At 40.4% G+C, this 19,589-nt stretch overlaps 1 protein-coding gene across 6 annotated transcripts in view; it reads left to right on the top strand.

Moving 5' to 3' along the window:
• Positions 1 to 19,589, top strand: part of NFAT (nuclear factor of activated T cells 3) — a 114,268-nt gene that overhangs the window by 19,228 nt on the left and 75,451 nt on the right. Inside the window, exon 2 of one of the 6 annotated variants that reach the window (XM_089740190.1) lies at positions 15,309 to 15,342. The exons of the other annotated variants lie outside the window; for them this stretch is intronic. The gene's annotated coding sequence lies outside the window, so the exon portion shown is untranslated. The remainder of the gene's footprint in view (positions 1 to 15,308; positions 15,343 to 19,589) is intronic. 6 annotated transcript variants of the gene reach the window in all.

Raw genomic sequence — 19,589 nt, 5'->3', positions numbered from 1 at the left:
AAACTATATTAATTTCATTATTCAATCGGAAGCTGTAGCGTGCTTTTGTGGATTAGGAAGTACCCTTACCACCGCGTCGATATGCTTTTCTGGTGACCGTGGCGCAACAGTGAACAAATTCCTTTCAATTCATAGTTTTACATTGATTGATGAAATGGTGTTGTTTTGTAGTCTTTAATCATTAAGGAGAATATCAGTGCAATTTTTTTAGACTGTAATTCATACATGTTCCATATAAGCTTTAAGTACTGGTGGTGGGACCTCTTGTGAATCCGCACGGGTACGTACCACCGCCCTGCCTATTGCAGCCGTGAAGCAGTAATGCGTTTCCGTTTGAAGGGTGTGGCAACCGTTGTAACTATAGGTGAGACCTTAGAACTCATAGGTATCTCAAGGTGGGCGACGGACATTTACGTTGTAGATGTCTATGGGGTCCGGTAACCACTTAGCACCGAGTGGGCTGTGAGCTCGCCCAACCATATACGCTAAAAAAAGCTCAAAGAGAAATACTGTTATAATAACACAATTACAACATCGAATCGTTACAAAGTTCATAAGTTGGCCACATCGGTAACCGGTAACAGTTCGTCCGCGTCCTTCCAGCTTTTGTGTTGTTAATTCCACAAGTCGTACAAGGCTGTTGTTATGTAATTACCTTGTGTTAACCTGTCGATTGGAATCTTATTTCAACGCAAGAGTCCGGGTAGGGCTTTCGAAGTGTAATGGCTGTCTGGTGTCGGTCTAGATTAGCACCAAGCCATCTCTTCTCGTGGGTTTCGTTAAATGCAGTAAGGGATTCACAGGATATTCAAGCCTTGTCTCAGTCTATCACGCTCACTGCGATCATCAACTTGCGTTTACTATTGGCAGGGCGGACTGTGAGCCGGTACCGCTATCCTATTGTTGTTAAGTAACCATGCGTTCTTGTTCGACTTCCGTTCCTTTCTGGCCTTAAGTCGCCCATTACGTAATACTTGATTGTTTCCTAGTTCTGGTCGATGGTGACCCCCGGCACTTTTCGGCAATGTTTTTTTACGTATGAACGTGAACGAGCTCACTTTTTTTTCTTTTTTTTTCCTACCTAAGCTGATAGCCTTAGGGGCTATTTCAGCGTAACCCTAACGTTTGTAGGTGAGCACACGGGGCTCAAACCTGATGACGTTGCTAACACGAACCCTAGCAAGAGCCGTGCTTCGCAGAATCTACCACCGGACCGGAAACGCGACCCACTGAGAAGATCCGGCGAGAAACTCAGTGGGCTGTGTCTGAGAGTTAATTTACTTCGTCGCAAGCGACGGGTTCGACGAGAACGGTGACCGGTGCTTGAAGTACCTAAAAGCACCGTTAGTGGATCGGGAGGATCCGAGATGACGTGTTTTGGGCGACGTCGACTGCTTTCCATTCTGTCCGCAGGATCGGGAATGAACGAGCTCACGTGTCACCTGCTTGTATACGGTTTTTTTTATTTTTTATTGCTTAGTTGGATGGACGAGCTCACAGCCCACCTGGTGTTAAGTGGTCACTGGAGCCCATATACATCCACAACGTAAATGCACCACCCACCTTGATATATAAGTTCTAAGGTCTCAAGTATAGTTACAACGGCTGCCTCACCCTTCAAACCGAAATGCATTACTGCTTCACGGCAGAAATAGGCAGGGTGGTGGTACCCACCCGCGCGGACTCACAAGAGGTCCTACCACCAGTAACCGTAGTCCATAGATGACTTTCATAACGGCTTATCTCCCGGCGAGGAAATTACTCTATAGAGCGCCTTATCAATCAGGGCAAATTAGAAGACACCAGACCGCGTGGAAGGTTACCCATGCGATGGATCGACCAAGTGAAGTCGGCAGTTGGCGGTTGAGTGTACCAGGCTCATCACAGACCGGGAGAAATGCCGATTACTCATGCGGCACGTATCATCTGCCCACAGCAGTGATACTGAACGACGCGATCACGACCGCTCTGACAAGAGTGGTAAGGCAAAAACAGTCCATAGACATTAGAAAGTGAATGCTCATTTTCGAGGCATGAGATCAGTCTCAGCTGTGTTGTAAAAGTTATCCTTACCATCGAACGGACGCATGAACTAAAATAGCAAATTGTTTTTGTTTTTTCTTTATATAATAATATATTGTATCAATGATGAATATAGAAAAAACAAAAAGATACTAAAATAACTTGTTACGCACAGACACCTACACATTAAGGAGTATCAATAAAAACATGTCCATACTCTATAAATAAAAACTAGATTAAAATATCCATTCAGGATCTCAGGTCGCAGCCAACGTCACGGCGTTCGTCACAACTATGCGTGCGGACACACTACTGGGAGACGTTAACGATTTTTGAAAACTGACGCGGCGCCATTTCGAACTGTCAACTATTTTTTTATTGGCCGTTGTTGAGATTACGACATCCAATTGCGTTACTTTTTTTTACCGCTTATGGTGGTGGACGAGCTCACGGCCCACCTGATGTTAAGTGGTTACCGAAGCCGGTCACAAGACGTTCTAACTACCAGTACTACCACCACCACCACCAGTAGTGAACATTTGCTAAGTACGTAGATATTTCGTAGACACAGTCGCATCGCTTGATACGAATGCACCGGACGGCTTATCCTTTAGGTCACGACTACGTACTGAAGTTAAAAAATCACAAATATCCCCTTACCCGCTTTGAAATGTGAAGTCGAAGTTTTAGTAGAATTTCTTAAAAAAATTTACTACCCTTCAAACTCTTACAAATACAAATCGTACAGCTTCACAATAGTAAATGTCGGTTGGCAATGCCAGTATGCTGTACGTAGAACGCTGCTACCAACTATCCCATGAATTCCCAGCCGCTTTTATGAGTACAAGAATAGATGGACTGGTGTTATTTTAGAGAACATTACATCGCCAGACCGTAATTATTGTAGAGAGTCATTAATTAATTATTAACATAGTACTATATAATGTACACATTAAGTAATTGCAAGTTAATTCAATTGTTTCTTGTCGCCGTGATGTATCACCTAGACAAAGTCTAATTTCGTTAATGATTTATTTTCAGCGCCGGAATGCGGACGGACGCTACTAAACGTCTCGTGCTCTTGAGTTGTACAGCTATCTCGTTTAGGTAAACACTTTGTAAACGAGTCGAAAAGAGACGGATGTTGTTTTGGCATTGTCGTGCGAAAAGCGCGTATACTGCGCTCTAATAAGCCTTGACCTTGTGAATTGCGCTCTTAATTCTCTTCATCGATGCAAATCACAATTAATACTAAAATGAATTATAATCCTTATCAATTATATCTGTATCTGATCTTTGAGTTTTCTAAAACGGAATATTTTATATTGTTTCGTTACAAAATCCAAATAATTACGTTCTTTTTTCCCTACCTATGCTGATAGCCTTGAGAGGCTATTTCACTTCTCCTTGATGTGTAGGTGAGCTCACGGGGCTCAAACCGGAGTTCGCAGAATCTACCACCGGATCGGAAATGCGACCCACTGAGAAAATCCGGCGAGAAAGTCAGTGGGCTGTGCCTATGGGTTAATCACTCGTTGAGCCCTTCGTCGCAAGCGACGGGTTCGGCGAGGACGGTGACCGGTGCTTGTGGTACCTAAAAGCACTGTTAAAGGATCGGAGGATCCGTAATGACGTGTTAGAGCAATAATTCCGTGGTACAATGAACGTTAACCATTAAAATTCAAATGGAAATTATATACGTTATGACTGTGTTATATGTACGTACAGACCGACAATACGAAATGTGTAGGTTCCGTTTCTTGCAAGAAAATCATGACAGTATAAACTTTCTTTTGTCCTACCTTTGTAGATACTTAAGCTAGTAACGCTTCGAGGGTTATCCTAGTTATACCGGACGTGATGTGAGCTCACGGGGTTCAGCCTGGACACTTCTAACACCGGTCCTAACAAGGGCAGTGTTCGCTGAATTTACAACCGTAAAGGTATCGTAAATTTTTTTAACCATCAAGTTTGATATCTAATATTGAATTTACACTGAAGCAGAATGTGCCCATAAGGGAGTTCTATATAAACAAAAATTATTTTAAGCTCATCGTGTGTTCAGAGAATTCAAGTAAATTGAACTTCCAATATGATATTTTTAATTCATTGAACGTTTTAATTGAAAGCGAACACAGATCATTTAAAAAAAAAATTCTAGCGTTGCCATATTGAAAAAATTTTTTTTTTATTTGCTCAACTGCATTCCGACCTGTTGTATGAGCTAGAACACGATAGTAATATGATGCAAATATGCATTGACGTAAATACTAAATTCGTTCTAGTACAGCTGTGTTCATATTACTACGTTTATATACTCGGTGAGTTATCATTATTATCATAAACTGACTGTTAACGGATTATAATCAAATTCATTCTTATTGCCTTAAAAACTTACTGCTTGTCGTTTGTTTAACAGTCAGTTCTAGTTAGTAGGCTGATTTTGTTTTATATTATTGGTACAAATTTCAAGGAAAAACTTGATTACCGAAGATCGAGAAATAGGTTTGCCTTCTCTTTCAAACCTATTGAACACGAAAGGGACAACTGCAGTTAAGGTGAAATACTCTATCCATATAACGTACGTACATATGTATAGAAACAAGTCGAACCAATTTAAACATCAAGTAAGTTCTAGATACTATGGATATGCTATTTCACTCACAAAACGTATTGTCAAGTATTTGAAAACGGCGGAGAAGATGGTAATTTCTCAATTCTGCCAAATTCCTTAGTACTTTTTCAAGTAATCTAGTTATTTAAAAAAAAAACAATGCACTGACATGACAGGGTTATAGAATCATGTGTTAAAAAATGTAAACTGTAGCTACTGTCATTTTCTGAAAGGTGGCAGGGTTGCTTTTTTTTGTTGCCTAGATGGTCGGACGAGCTCACAGCCCACCTGATGTTAAGTGGTACTGGAGCCCATAGACATCCACAACGTAAATGCGCCACCCACCTGAGATATAAGTTCTAAGGTCTCAATTTTGTTACAACGGCTGCCCCACCCTTCAAACCGAAACGCATTACTGCTTCACGGCTGAAATAGGCAGGGTGGTGGTACCCACCCGCGCGGACTCACAAGAGGTCCTACCACCAGTAATTACGCAAATATAATTTTACGGGTTTCATTTTTATTACGCGATGTTATTCCTTCACCGTGGAAGTCAATCGTGAACATTGTTTAGTACGTATTTCATTAGAAAAATTGGTACCCGCCTGAGATTCGAACACCGGTGCATCGCGCTCAACACGAATGCACCGGACGTCTTATCCGTTAGGCCACGACGACTCACGGGTAATAATGCTTTCGTATGGATTAAACGCAGCAGTTGAAAAACGTCCAATTTAATAATAATTAAGTTATTTGAAAAAACAAACAGTTAAGTTTACAATGAAAGTGTATGTATATATACGAGGAGTGAAAAGCTATTTGGCTTAAGCGAGATTTCACTTAATACGCGATATTATCTTTGTAATTAAAGGTCCGTTTTATTTGGTATAAGCATCAATATTTCGATGTTTTTAATTAAACTTCAGTTAAGCTTACCCTAATCAAATAGCTAAAGAAGTTTCTTTTTATTATGAAATTTTCCAAATTTTAAACTTTAATGGCTCTCCTGTAAAGTTGCAAAAATGTCGCGTAACCAAATAGCCTCCCCTTCGATATTGAATGAAAAAATACGCTTTCAATATATCTGTCTGTCCGTGTGACGTAGTAGATATTCAGAAACGATTGGTACACATTGTTAGATGACAGTGACAGGCAAACACAAGTTAATGGACAGGCATATGAACTTGGAACAAAAGGGTCGCTACGCTAAAAAAACGAATCGACTCTCTAACGTTTTAAGCCCACGAGATAACGCGATGAAAAGGTCGATTGTAACGTTATTCGTTCAATGTAACCTCGAAAAATGCGGTTAACGCACTTTATGAATATAAAAATGGAAAAAAATGAACGCGGCCCATCCATTCGTTAACACATCTCAACAACTTTCTTCTGTGAAATGGCGACGAGGAAAAATTTTATGGATAGGTACTGTTTTACAAAGACGTAAGAAGTAATGAAAATGCGTGTCATCTATCTCTCTCAATCTATTGGTACGCCGCGTGTAATTGTTTCTTAATGATTTTGTCCACCTGATGGTTATCTGGAAGAGATGGCTCTTAAGGATAAGACCGCCAATTGCATTTTTTTTGTATTTAATGTTTCATATTTTTTCTACCATATACATATTTGTAAATTAATATATATTCGATGGGTATTTTGCATATTTGTCATCGTATTTCAGCGGGTCTGCTGTGAGCGGGGGCCATTGATCACCTAAGGCCTGTCGACACTTTAAGAGTCCACTAGAATAACAGCTACCACTCAAACCGGACCGCAAATTGTGGTGCTGTGGTGGTTTTTCTGAATTTTTTATGGTATTTGTAGACAGACAGGCATACGGCTGACCTGGTGGTGAGTGCTCGCTGTCGCTTGCAGGCAAGCGTTAGCAATGCTAAAGGTATATAGCCACGCCATTACTCCGATGCTAAAGTTGTCGTGGTCAAAAACATGAAACGCCCGGTGTGTTCGTAATTCGTATTGAAAGATGCGACTGTTCTTGTTCAATTCCTGCTGGCAAATGCAATTTTTTTCTAGTGAAATACGTACTTAACACACGCTCATTGATGACTTTCATGGTTAAGAGATAGCATGCCTATTTTTGCCACGAAGGACTTGCGTCCCGTTTAAAATTTTGGGATAGCCGTTATACTACAATTGACAAAGTCCTCGTGTCTCAAGTCGAATAGGGTATTCACACTGATGTCCGTAGGTTCTATAAACCACTTAACACCAGTCGGGGCGTGAGCTCGTTCACTCGTATTTGCAATACGTAAATTGAGAATGGGATTTGGTGAAATCTTACTGTATCTGCGGAAATAACGGACGCCCGGTTGCCAATAAACCATCGAAGCTTTTCAAAGGAGAACCGATTCATTCATTCGTTCTTTTCCTGTTTTCCTCGAGAACGCAGATATTCAGTTCCGGGTGCCATCGATCGTAACTACTGATTGGCTTGATGTTTCCCTTTTCAGTGCAAATGCTTTGATTCTGATTGCATCCGAAACGAAATACATACGTGTTATTTTGAAAAAGGCTTTGTCGCTTTGTACGCTAAAACTGTTTTGATCATTAAAAAAAATCTTTTTTTCCTCTTTCGTTTGTAATAGAATTGTGGATATTAATGATTTGGATTGTACTATAAATATATTAATGCTTGAGTTTTGGAGAAATGAGGTCGTAGTCTCAATTCTGTTGTATAACGGCTGTCTGGAATGTATTAATATTTTTAACATAACGTTTGCACGTTTATTAGGTACTGTAAAAAACAAATAAAATTCGTTTGTCATGTCGTATGTTTATATAAGAGTGATGTAACAGTTCTACATTCTTACACAAAGAGCAGATTTGGAGCGAGGATGCTAATTTTTATAACATAATATACCTACGTATGACAGAAGCTTATCGACAAAGGGTAGACAATTTATTGCGTTAAATATAATAGATTTTTTTACTGCCTAAGCTGGTAGCGTTAAAAGGTTATGCCAGCCTCAGCGGGGTATCCCGGAACACCAGCGGCATCGTCCGGGCGGCCTGGTAGAGCCGCCGTACCGCGGCGACCGGCATCCTTGGTCGTCGACTATCGCCTCAACGACCCGTCGGTCGAGCGTCCTCGGGGTGGCGCCGAGTGGTGGTTGTTGTGTTGACCGCGGGAACCCCCTACTCTGACCGGGTTCTGAGCCCGGACGGAGATCGGACGTCGGGTGTAAGAGTGCTGGGGAGTCGTTTAGTGTTATCGTCAAGTCCCACATTCCCTGCAAGCCCCCAGGCGCGGGGACCTTGTAGGAGGTTCACCCCGGCTCAAAGAAAAAGCATAACCTGACAAGTAGGTGAGCTCACAGGGCTCTAACCTGAGGACTATAATTGAAGTAACAATTTGTGTATAGGCGAAAGGTACATTGAATGATCTGTGAAATCTCGCGAACAAGCGGCCATTCGTCTGTCTGCCATTATACGAGTTTATTTTTATATATCTAACGTGTAATAACGTGTGATAATGTAACGCGCAAGACGGCGCCACGCTTCAATACGAACGTGTCAAACAGAATTTACAAAGTCGCTCAACTATTTAAGTCTATAAAGATTCTATAATATTCTGTACCTATATTACAATTAGTAATTGAAAATAATATTGCCTAATGGTATTAATATGAAATACACACAGTACCATACGTACAATGCAATACTATTATATGGTGCTATCTTACTATTATTTCGTAATTAAAACTGGAGTTTAATGACGCGGTTTTTATTGTCTTTATAATATTACTAGCGACCCGCCCGCGCTTCGCTTCGGAAATATTAAAACACACATGAACCAAAAATAAAAAATAAAAAAATAAAATAAAAAAAGTAGCCTATGTTCATCAGGGACAATGTCGGCTTCTAATGGAAAAAGAATTTTTCAAATCGGTCCAGTAGTTTCGGAGCCTATTCGAAACAAACAAACAAACAAATCTTTCCTCTTATAATATATTAGTATTAGTATTAGTATTAGTATAGATTTCCGGCGTTTCGAATTCTTAGCAGTTCACGTCGTCTCACGAACGACTAAAATGCTTATCATTCACATTTGAATATTATGCTAACTCATGTTTCACTTGTGATGATGTTATCAATAAACTAAACTAGCATGTAAATTTAGAAATTTTTGAGTGACAATCAATTAATGCAATACAAAAAAATAATGATTAGTTGTTATTAACCTAAAAATAGACCAGGCCTAAGCAAAATAGGCGGCAATTCAACAATAATTGTATAAAGTTACGACTATATGTTTTGCAATGCACCTCGTTATCGGGGGGGCTCGGATCTGGCCGTTTATCTAATCGCGGAGTTATCAGTAGGCCTTGACGGTCGCGCCGAGACCGATACACTCCGCAACCGGTTCGCGCGTCTATCTCTGTAATTATTTTATTTCTCGCGCCTCCCGAAGATACTTCTCGGCTCGGAGCGCGCAACAATATTTCTATTCTCTAGGTCGCGACCGTGCCTAATCGAAAAGGCAGTTTGATTTATGTCCACGAATAGACAAACTAAGAATACTGTAGAGTGTGACGAGTAAGTTCTGTATTTTGAATGTTTAATCAGAGATATTTCTAGAAGTTTAACCCACACTACATATTATTCATGGTTATTTATATGAAAAGAAAACGTAACGTAAAAATTTCTAGATATAATTCGCGCGGGAAACAGCAGATGCGTGATATCATCAAATCGAATTTTAGTAAAAGAAATAGTTGGATAGATTAACCACAATATCATGTATCTAACGTTGAAGTACCTGTTGGGAGACGTTAAAGTTTTGCTCAATACGAATTAGCACTTTCAAATTTTTTATTTTTTGTTTGTAGAGTAACGAGCGTCCACCCCGACGAGCCCCTATTGAGACGTTCATTTTGTTGTATATTTTTCATGGCTTAGGAATGTGTCTATATGTAATTAGAATGGTCACGTATATATTAGTTCAGGTATACAAATTTTGGTTTTATTTGGGATGAACATGGTTGATTAATTTATAATTACTTGCCAGTCTTTTGGACTAAGCCCAAGATAATATCACTGTAACAATTCTGCCCGTAAATTGGCAAGATCTGAGAACTGCTGGAGCAGATATACTTGTGAGTGGAGACCCGTAACTTGTCTCCGACATGGTAGAAGCGTCGTGTTGCAAATGGCGGTCGGAGGTGATCGATTCGTGTGTCATTTCAGAATCCTATCACGCATCTCCGCTCTCATCAAATATTGATTTGCTGGTCTGTTCTATGAATAAATTAAACGTGAAAACTCGTTAGTGTTTCGATTCTGTTCGCTTAAAATTCAAATCCCGACATTGTGTAACGATGTGATTGCAAACTAGATGTTATTTCAAAAAATCCGGCCAAGTGTCGTGTGTCTATGTCAATAATTTCTCAGTTGAGGCGAATGTCCAAGGTTTTTTAACCATCATTCAGAGACTATGAAATCGTATTTACGATATCTGAAACATTTTTTTTTTTATAACCACCTCCATTGTTTTTTAAAATCTCCTCAAGTGGCGTCTCATATATGGTGGTGTTGTAATGTCTACGGAGCTCCGTAAGCAACTAATATCTCTTGAAACTCAACCGTTTTTAAACCTATTAGAATGTAGTTTTATCTGAATGGACACTCCTGTTAACATTGCTTTTCTCGTTTCCTGACACAAAGCAAAGGGCGGCCATATTTTGTCCATTCTGAATAGATTGAACGTCTGAGTGCTGTGCGGAATTTTTAATAAGATTCCGATCTTTGCCAGATTTCATCTATTTTGCTAATTTTCGTTAATACAATTTCAATTTTATTCGAGTAATTTTACTACACTATTCAAAAAGTGTTCATAGAAAGCATCTAACTTTCAAATATAATTTATATAACGTTAATTTTCTCCGAGGCTGATGACAGACTTGGACGTAATTAAAAAGATACTGTTTCGTTGACATTCTGTTGTGAATCCTAAACCGTGAATAAGTATATGGTCCTAAACTATTTTATATACTTAGTTATAAAGTAAGGATAACACATTTTTTTGGTGGAACTTTTTCTATTCTTCTTTCAGGGTTTTTACTTTAGCCGTTTTTGGTTCTATGATTTACGTTTTATTGTTTAAAATATTCTCAATAAAATTTAGATTTCAAATGCCAAAAGATAAAAAAAAAGTTACACTTTATTAGTTTTTCTGTAATTTGGATTCCTCAATACATAGTAAATTAGGTGGAACTTTGGTGTAATGTCGAAAGATTTGAGTTTTTATTGATCTACTTACATATTCTTTTATTTTTTATTGCCCTTGTAGGCAGACTAGCATACGGCCCACCTGATGGTGAGTGGTTACCGTCGCCCATGGACTTCAGCAATGTTAGGGGCAGAGCCAAGCCGCTGCCTACCGCTTAATACTCTCCACAAGCCTCGTTTGAAGAAAGACATGTCATAGCGCTCGGGAAACACCGTGGAGGGGAGCTCATTCCATAGCCGGATGGTACGTGGCAAAAAAGACCTCTGGAAACGCACTGTGGATGACACACTGGCTCCAGGAAAATTCTAGTTTAATCCTCTTTCTACACCCCCCCCCCTGCTGTGATTACGACCCTCTTCTGTTCGTTCTCGAAAAGTCCTATGAAACTCAGTAAACCAGCTCACTTGTTCTATACATAAACAACTTTGCTTGGTTGACGGTTCTAAACACGTCATTACGGATCCCGATCCATTAACGGTGCTTTTAGGTACTTCAAGCACCGGTCACCGTCCTTGTCGAACCCGTCACTTGCGACGAAGGACTCGACGAATGAATTAACCCATAGATACAGCCCACTGAGTTTCTCGCCGGATCTTCTCAGTGAGTCGCGTTTCCGACTCCTCCTTCAAACGAGCTTGGGGAGAGTATTAATTGGTAGGCAGCGGCTTGGCTCTGCCCCTGGCATTGCTGACGTCTATGAGCGACGGTAACCACTTACCATCAGGTGGGCCGTATGCTCGTCTTCCTGCTTGGGCAATAAAAAAAAGATCCGGTGATAGATTCTGCGAAGCACTGTTCTTGCTAGGGTTCGTATTAGCAACACTCCGGTTTGAGCCCCGTGAGCTCACCTACATGTTAGGGTGAAACTGAACTAGCCTCTCAAGGCTATCAGCAAAGGTAAGAAAAAAAATTGGTTGACGTTGCGAATAAAAATCGATATAAATCAACAACTACAATGAGTACGTTTTAATCGTTCCGAATGATTGGCCGTGACTGTACTTAGCTGTAAACAATTAAAGATGTTTTTTATTGCAGACTCGACGCCCGCTCACCTTGAGACACGATAGTTCTCTAGTCTCAGTATGTTTTTTTTTACATTGTTATTGTAAGCAGAGTAGTATACATGCCACCTGATGATGAGTGGTGACCATTGGTGCATGGATATCAGCATCAGAGCGAGTACAATCGAGCCGATATTTACAGAAAAATACGACGAAAATATATACTGAATTTCTCGCCGTATCTTCTCAGTGGGTTGTGTTTTCGATCCGGTGGTAGATCATAAACTCACCGGGGTAGGTACCACTTTCCTCTTAAATACGTTTCGGTTTGAAGGGTGCAGTAACTGTTATACGGTACAAGTGAGTCTTCAACCTCATGTCTTAATGGTAGCGTTATGTCAATATGCTCCGTTAACCACTTGACATCAGATCGTCCGTGAGCTCGTTCACCTATCAAAGCAATAATAAGCAATAAATAAAAAAGTAGTTTTCGTATCCGTATTCTCTTTATTAGTTAGGCCGTGTCTCACTCGAACCGTTAAACCGTTTTTTTTTATATACAACTCTTGCAAATCTCGTAGAATACTAAAGGCAAGCAATACAGCAAGCAACCTTCAGATACCGCTGTTTGTATAGGATGTGTTCCACGTGTAACAGTGATGCAACTAATGCAGCGCAGATGACGCGAACGTCGTGTGCCAGCGCGGTCGTGTTTATTACAACTTCATTATAACGTATTATGTATATGTATGTCCATAATTCATATACTATATATGTATATGTAAAACGAATGTTTACACGTTAGCCGGCAACGAATGCGTTCCATTCATACGATTACTTTGTACAGTTGTTCTCCTCGATGAGGAATGTGCGGGTCATTTCAGAATTTATTAACAATTATTTTTTTCTGTGACTTTGTCGTCCTAACTGTATTTTAATACGAAAATTTAATTTTAAATAAATAAATAAATATGGAAATTAAGCACTCTAAATTCAAATTTTGCGAAACGCCTGACCATTGGTCGAAATGAAACGTGACGTCACGCGCTATGTCGAAACGAAATTCATGGTATGTCAGTACATAGCGTTTGAGAGAAAGATGATTCGAAATTGATAAACTAGGTGGTGTCATTTCATTTTCTTTCGCATCATACGTCACCAGACTATCCTTACAGAGAACGTTTTTGACACGGATCGTGTCCACCCACATATTTTGAGGTCGTCGATACCTGACTTGCCAAACCCTACGTTCACGTATTCCAAAAAAAAACATTAAACCTTTTTATGTAAACTATACAATTATTGATGACCAGAGTCAATGAATGATTACGGATGCTATCTGCTGATAGCTATGTAGTTCCGTTGTCAAGTCGATAATTTCAGAGGTCAGAGGAGAATCACAGTCAAATATTGATTACATATGCTTTTTATTATATGTTGACCTCTTTTCGGCGACTAATAACAACTTTGCGATTAGAAACTGTACTAAACACAATAATTGTATTGTACATATTAACTGTAGTTGGCTGTCATTAGTTAAATTTATCATTTAATAACCCACACAAGAGCATTGTAATTAGCTCAAGCGCAGATAAGTAACACGGGTCAACACCAAATTTGACTTTGATTGCAAAGCATAAAATTTCTATATTTTAGATCGTAATTAGACGAAAAAAATATACATGGCATGAAACAGTTTGCTCTTGAACTTTAATAAATTGACCACATAACAAAATGCATCAGCATCGTATTTACACTTTCGTGACATTTTAAGTTTTTCTGGGCTTGTACAAAACACCTGATTGTTGCATATGACTCGAGTGCCATCTAGTGGCACCGTGTAACCGTAAACACTACACTCTCCTAGCGCGGTTTTTTTGAAAGTATTAAAATTAATTAAAATTTATAAATAAACTAGCTGACCCGGCAGACTTCGTAGTGCCTCAATCGATAAATAAAAGACCTAAACTTTTGTTTAAGATAAACTTAAAACAAACAAAAGGAATCCGTCCGACGGGGACACATCAAAGGAAAAACAAAATTGTTATTTTTATTTAATTCCGAATATTTTTATGTTTATCTAACCTTTTAAACCTTCTCTGGACTTCAACAAATAATTCAAGACCAAAATTAGCCAAATCGGTCAAGCCGTTTTCATGTTATGTCGTGACAACGGAAAACGGGTTTCATTTTATATATATAGATTGAATAATGAGTATTATTACTATAACTATCACAAAAGCAAACTTTATACCAAAAAAAGGTATTTTATTTTCGTTTTTGTGAATAATTAACCGCAAAAACCTAGTATAAACATTAGGACAAAGAACGAATATTTTTTTGTAGAGTTGTGTAATTTGGAAATATTGATCGTAAATATAATTGTATTGTGTATGTGACTTTCAAAGAAGTACGGTGTCTACAAAACAATTAATACAGTTCTTTTTCTCTTTTTTTTAATTATAATAATTCGCTTCCTGGAATGTTATTAGGACCAGTTTCTTGACAGATTTTATAAACTTGTTTAGTCGTGTACTTGTTTAATTACTTGAAAAAGTTTATAAAATTATTTATAAAAAAAAATCGTTTATAAAATACATATTATTATGTCATATATTCTGTTTTAAGAAAAATTATATGGAGTTAAATGAGATGAGGTAATTATTTGACAATGAAATCAATTAGGATGAAATTGAATGCAGCGAGTTGAGATGAAATAAAAGCTCAGTAAAATTAAGATTATTTACCTAGATTTCTGTGGACTTTTCGGAGGAACCCGAGAAGCTATGTCCAGCGACTTACTTGGTTTAATTCTTCGACATTTGTCCACTTTCATAGATGCTAAACAGCCAAACACGCTGCTATCACACGTTTAAACCTGAAGGAACACTAGAAAATAAAACAACCTCACCTCGCGTTCCCGCCAAAAAGTCCTGTTTAATTAATTTTTCAAGGGATTTTATGACCTGGTAACTAAGACCTTTAAGTCATATCTTATTTTAATTTATATTCTTATTTTTATAAAAAATTTGAATATGGAGTGAAATGAAATGAAGATGATTAATTTGAGACATTGATCGACTGGGATGAAATAAAATGAAATGAGATGATATGGGATGAATTATAATCTCAGTAAAATGGTGGTCATTTACTGATTTTTTCAGTGACCTTTTTGGAGGATCCCGAGAAGTTATTGTCCAGCGGCTGTTTCATTTTCCTACATTTGTGCACTTTCACAGATATTAAACAGTTAATAAACCATCGTCATTACACATTTAAACCTGAAGAAACACTAAATAGACAAAATAAAACCAATCGCACAACTTCACTTCTGGCGTTCCCGCCAAAAAGTCCTGTACAATGTTTTCTGCATAGTTATTACACAAAATGGTTTTTTGTTATATATTTTTTTCTTTTACAGGTAAACGCATCCACGTGTCATACAGCCTAAATTAGTGAGTAGAAAACGAAATTGAGTTAAATAAATTCTAAAACGTTTTTATGATTTAACTGTAGAAATTAATTGTACAAACAATCTTCTTATCTTGTTTCGCTTTCGCCGAGCGTGGTTCGTCCGTCGCCTGATTCTTCGACCAACGGGATTTTTTGTATAAAGTCCTTGATCCTCTGAACCACTTCTCCAAACGTCACTCATATAAAATTTGCTACATCGTTTTGGAGAAAGGACAGAGAGAGAGAGAGAGAGAAGAGAAAGAGGATCATTCTCGGACTGGACGGCACGTGTCTGTGATGGTGACTCTTCACGTACTGTAGAACGAAGCGGCTACAAAGGTTGTTGGTACAAAGGAGATTACGGGTTCCACACATTCTAGCGTAAACTCTAGAGAGCAACTCCTAAATGCTAATATAATACCGGATGTACATTTGAATATCCTATTTGAATATCGAAATAATCCTTGACTCCATTAAATGAAACATATACGAGAAACGGGAATTTATATGGCAAATAGTGGTTAAACACTGCTACATGAAAGTAAAGATATAAATTCATATTTACACAGACCAACGCGAAAACCGCAAATTGATTTTAACGCGTTTGACGTAAAAATGCAATTTAAAATAAGATTTAGGAGCCAGGCTTTAAGAGTGCAAGTTCTTCGACCTTGGTCTGTCTTGACCACGTTCTGACGATGTGTCTTAATAAAAACAAAAATTTATTACTGAAAAGTGTTGAGTGATATGATAAATGTAAGAACTTCTTTACTAAATACAATAAATTTATTTTACCCTCTTTTTACCCCTAGCAGGGTACTGATAGTAATTAGGCGATAAATTCAGACCAGAACTGTACTCGTGAGGATTCAGAGTAAGCGTATTTTTTTCCGATTCCATTAAACTTTTGAAGCTCGTCGATGTATTTTTTTTTTATTGCAAATCTGTCTAGTTTAGGCGGTAGCAATAATAGTTAACAAGATACTTGACAGATGCCTAAATCTTGCTTGCAACATTTTCAAGATAAGCTTAAATACAAGTTCCGATATAATATAACATTCAGATTTCCTGGCTGAGCATTTGCTCGCCCATCTGTCCTGGTGAAATTGTAAAGGCTTCCGGGATACCAGTCATACCACAATCATAAAAAAAATACGGACCGTCGGCTTACGGAGCACTAGCACCCGCTCCGTGGAAGATCTTCCTTTTTCGGTTAACCCCCAAACATTCGGTTTATAATTTGTGCCCCCAATTGTATTGTTTTAACACGAAACATCGCCAAAACTTTAATATCGATTACTTTACGTGCGGTAGGACCTCTTGTGAGTCCGCGCGGGTAGGTACCACCACCCTGCCTATTTCTGCCGTGAAGCAGTAATGCGTTTCGGTTTGAGGGTGGGGCCGATCTAACTAAACTGAGACCTTAGAACTTATATCTCAAGGTAGGTGGTGGCATTTACGTTGTTGATGACTACGGTAACCGCTTAACACCATGTGGGATGTGAGCTCGTCCACCCTACCTAACCTAAGCAATAAAAATAAATAAAAATAATGGCATACATATTATTCGGTATAAATTACTACTACTAGATACAAGTCGCAGTAAAGTGTTGCATAACGCGATCGATACGCACACACGACATCAAGTACATGGTTGTATTATAACACGATAGTTAATTGTTTGCGTGCAAGTTGCTCGAATGCTCTGAAAAGGGCTCGTTTTTAATGTCTTAGGTATACTAGGTACTGGTACTGGGATATTTAATAAACTACTAAAGAAATGAAGAAATCTAGACGATATTCATTTTAAGACAAAACTAAAAGAAAATCTTATTAGTGAAAATTACGGTCACATAAATGATTTTTTTTTTTTTTTTTTTTTTTTTTTCCCTACCTATGCTGATAGCCTTGAGAGGCTACTTCAGCGTACCCTAGCTTGTGTAGGTGAGCTCGCGGGGCTCAAACCGGAGAATTGCTAACACCGCCCTAGCAAGAGCAGTGCTTCGCAGAATCTACCACCGGATCGGAAGCGCGACCCACTGAGAAGATCCGGCGAGAAACTCAGTGGGCTGTGTCTGTGGGTTAATTCGCTCGTCGAGCCCTTCGTCGCAAGCGACGGGTTCGGCGAGGACGGTGACCGGTGCTTGTATTGCCTAAAAGCACCGTTAATGGATCAGGAGGATCCGTGATGACGTGCTTTGGGCGACGTCGACGGTTTACCAAACGGTCTACAGGATCGGGTATGTAGTTTCCGGCGGCCACGACAAGAGGGTTCTCATGTCGTGCCGCCTTCTCAAAGTGGCGCAGCGATGCCGACTGTAGATACTTACTGACGGGGTCGAGCTCCAGGTCATCGTGGAGGTCCACGTTCCTCTGGAACCATGGTGCTCCGACGGCTATCCTGCAGAATCGGGATTGTATAACCTGAAGGGGTTTCAAGTTGGTGCGGGCCGCGTGAGCGAACACTACGCTTGCATACGTCATGACGGGGCGTATGCAAGTTTTGTAGAGGGTTACCTTATTACGGAGGGACAGTTTGCTTCGTCTACAAAGCATTGGGTAGAGTCGTCCTAGTATAAACGCGGCGCGATCGCGTACCGTTTTTACGTGGGGACGGAATGTCATCCCTCTGTCGAGGGTGACGCCTAGGTATTTGACCTTCGGGGCCCACGGTATGGGCTGGTCAAAGAGAGTGATGGGGCTAACGGCGGAGGTGTTTACGCGCCTATTGGGGAGTGGGGTGCTCGAAGTGGTATTCGGAGGGCGACCCCTTTTGAATAGCACCGCTGTGCTTTTCGTGGGGTTAATGTCTATTCGCCACTTCCGGAACCACTGTCCCATGGTGGTTACTGCGGTCTGGAGTCGCCGATGAAGCAACGACATCTTCCTACACGAGTAGTAGATAGCCGTGTCATCGGCGAAGAGCGCTAGATGGGTCTCCGGAGACCGGGGTATATCGTTGATATACAAACTAAATAGTAACGGGGAGAGTGCGGAGCCTTGCGGGACTCCGGCAGTCAGATGACGGGGACGAGAACGAGTTCCCTCTACTCGATATCGAAACGAACGGTTCGACAAGAAGTCTCGTATGATGAGCACGAGTCTGTCTGGCACTCCCATGTTGTACAGTTTGTAGATCAAACCGTTGTGCCAGACTTTGTCGAACGCCTTCGCTACATCGAAGAAGAGGGCGCCGGTCGGGATTTGTTTACGCCTATTTAGCCCTATTAAGATGTGCTCCGTGAGGCGGTGCACTTGTTGTACGCACGAGTGTTTGGCGCGGAATCCAAACTGCTCGTCTATTAGAATTTTATTCGCGGTAACGAAGTCCCAGAGGCGTTTCCGAAGGAGCCGTTCGTAAATTTTGCCTATCGCTGGGAGGAGACTGATCGGTCGGTAACTAGCGGTTTCATTATTCGGTTTGCCCGTATACCGATAACGTCTGCTTCTTTCCATACCACCGGAAAGATGCAGTGCGTCATAGCGGCATTTAAGATGGTAGCCAACATTGTTATCAGTTGGACTGGTAAGAGTTTTAACGCGCGGTTGCGGATGCCGTCGGAGCCGGGTGCCTTCTTAGGTTGAAGGTTGTCTATTACTTCTCTAACTTCGTCAGAGGTAATGGGGGGTAACGCGTCCGAGGGTGGCAGGGAAGCTCTGCGCTCGACCTCCCCGTCGACTGCCTCGGTGTGTTCGGGGTCCGCGTATTGAGTGCTGGTGGTGCACTGCTCTTGCAGTGCATCGGCCAGCAACTCTGCCTTGTCATCGTCATCGAAAGCCGGTGGTTGGCCTGAAGGGCGTACGAGAGGAGGCATAGTAGCGGTAGTTTCGGACTTGAGAGTCCTTGCTAGTCGCCAGTATGCTTGATGAGAGGGCGCGAGTCCTTCTAAGTAACTATCCCAATTCTCATTTCGGGCGTCGCTTAGGCGAGATTTTACATCCCGCTGTAGACGACGCATCCGAATCCGGTTTGAGTGCGTGGGAAGTTGATCGTAGGCCCGGATTGCCGCGTTTCTAACTCTTAGGAGGTTCCTAAGTTCGGGGGACAGTCTGATGCGGTGGAAGCTATCCTCCACATCGACTTCTTTTGAGGATCTTATGATCGCGGAAGAGATGTGATCCGTGATGATGTTTATGGATTCGACTGTGTCCTCGGGGGATGGAGTTGAATCCGGGCCGCAGGGGAGGATTGGTGGAGCGGCATCGGCTAAGCATTTGCCCAGCTTCTTCCAGTCCACCATGGTCCTCG

Source organism: Bombyx mandarina, chromosome 04 (genome assembly GCF_030267445.1).
Source record: "Bombyx mandarina strain Sakado chromosome 04, ASM3026744v2".
NCBI classification, from domain to species: domain Eukaryota; kingdom Metazoa; phylum Arthropoda; class Insecta; order Lepidoptera; family Bombycidae; genus Bombyx; species Bombyx mandarina.
Note: the sequence above shows the minus strand (reverse complement) of the source record. Positions and strands in the feature narration are given on the sequence as shown.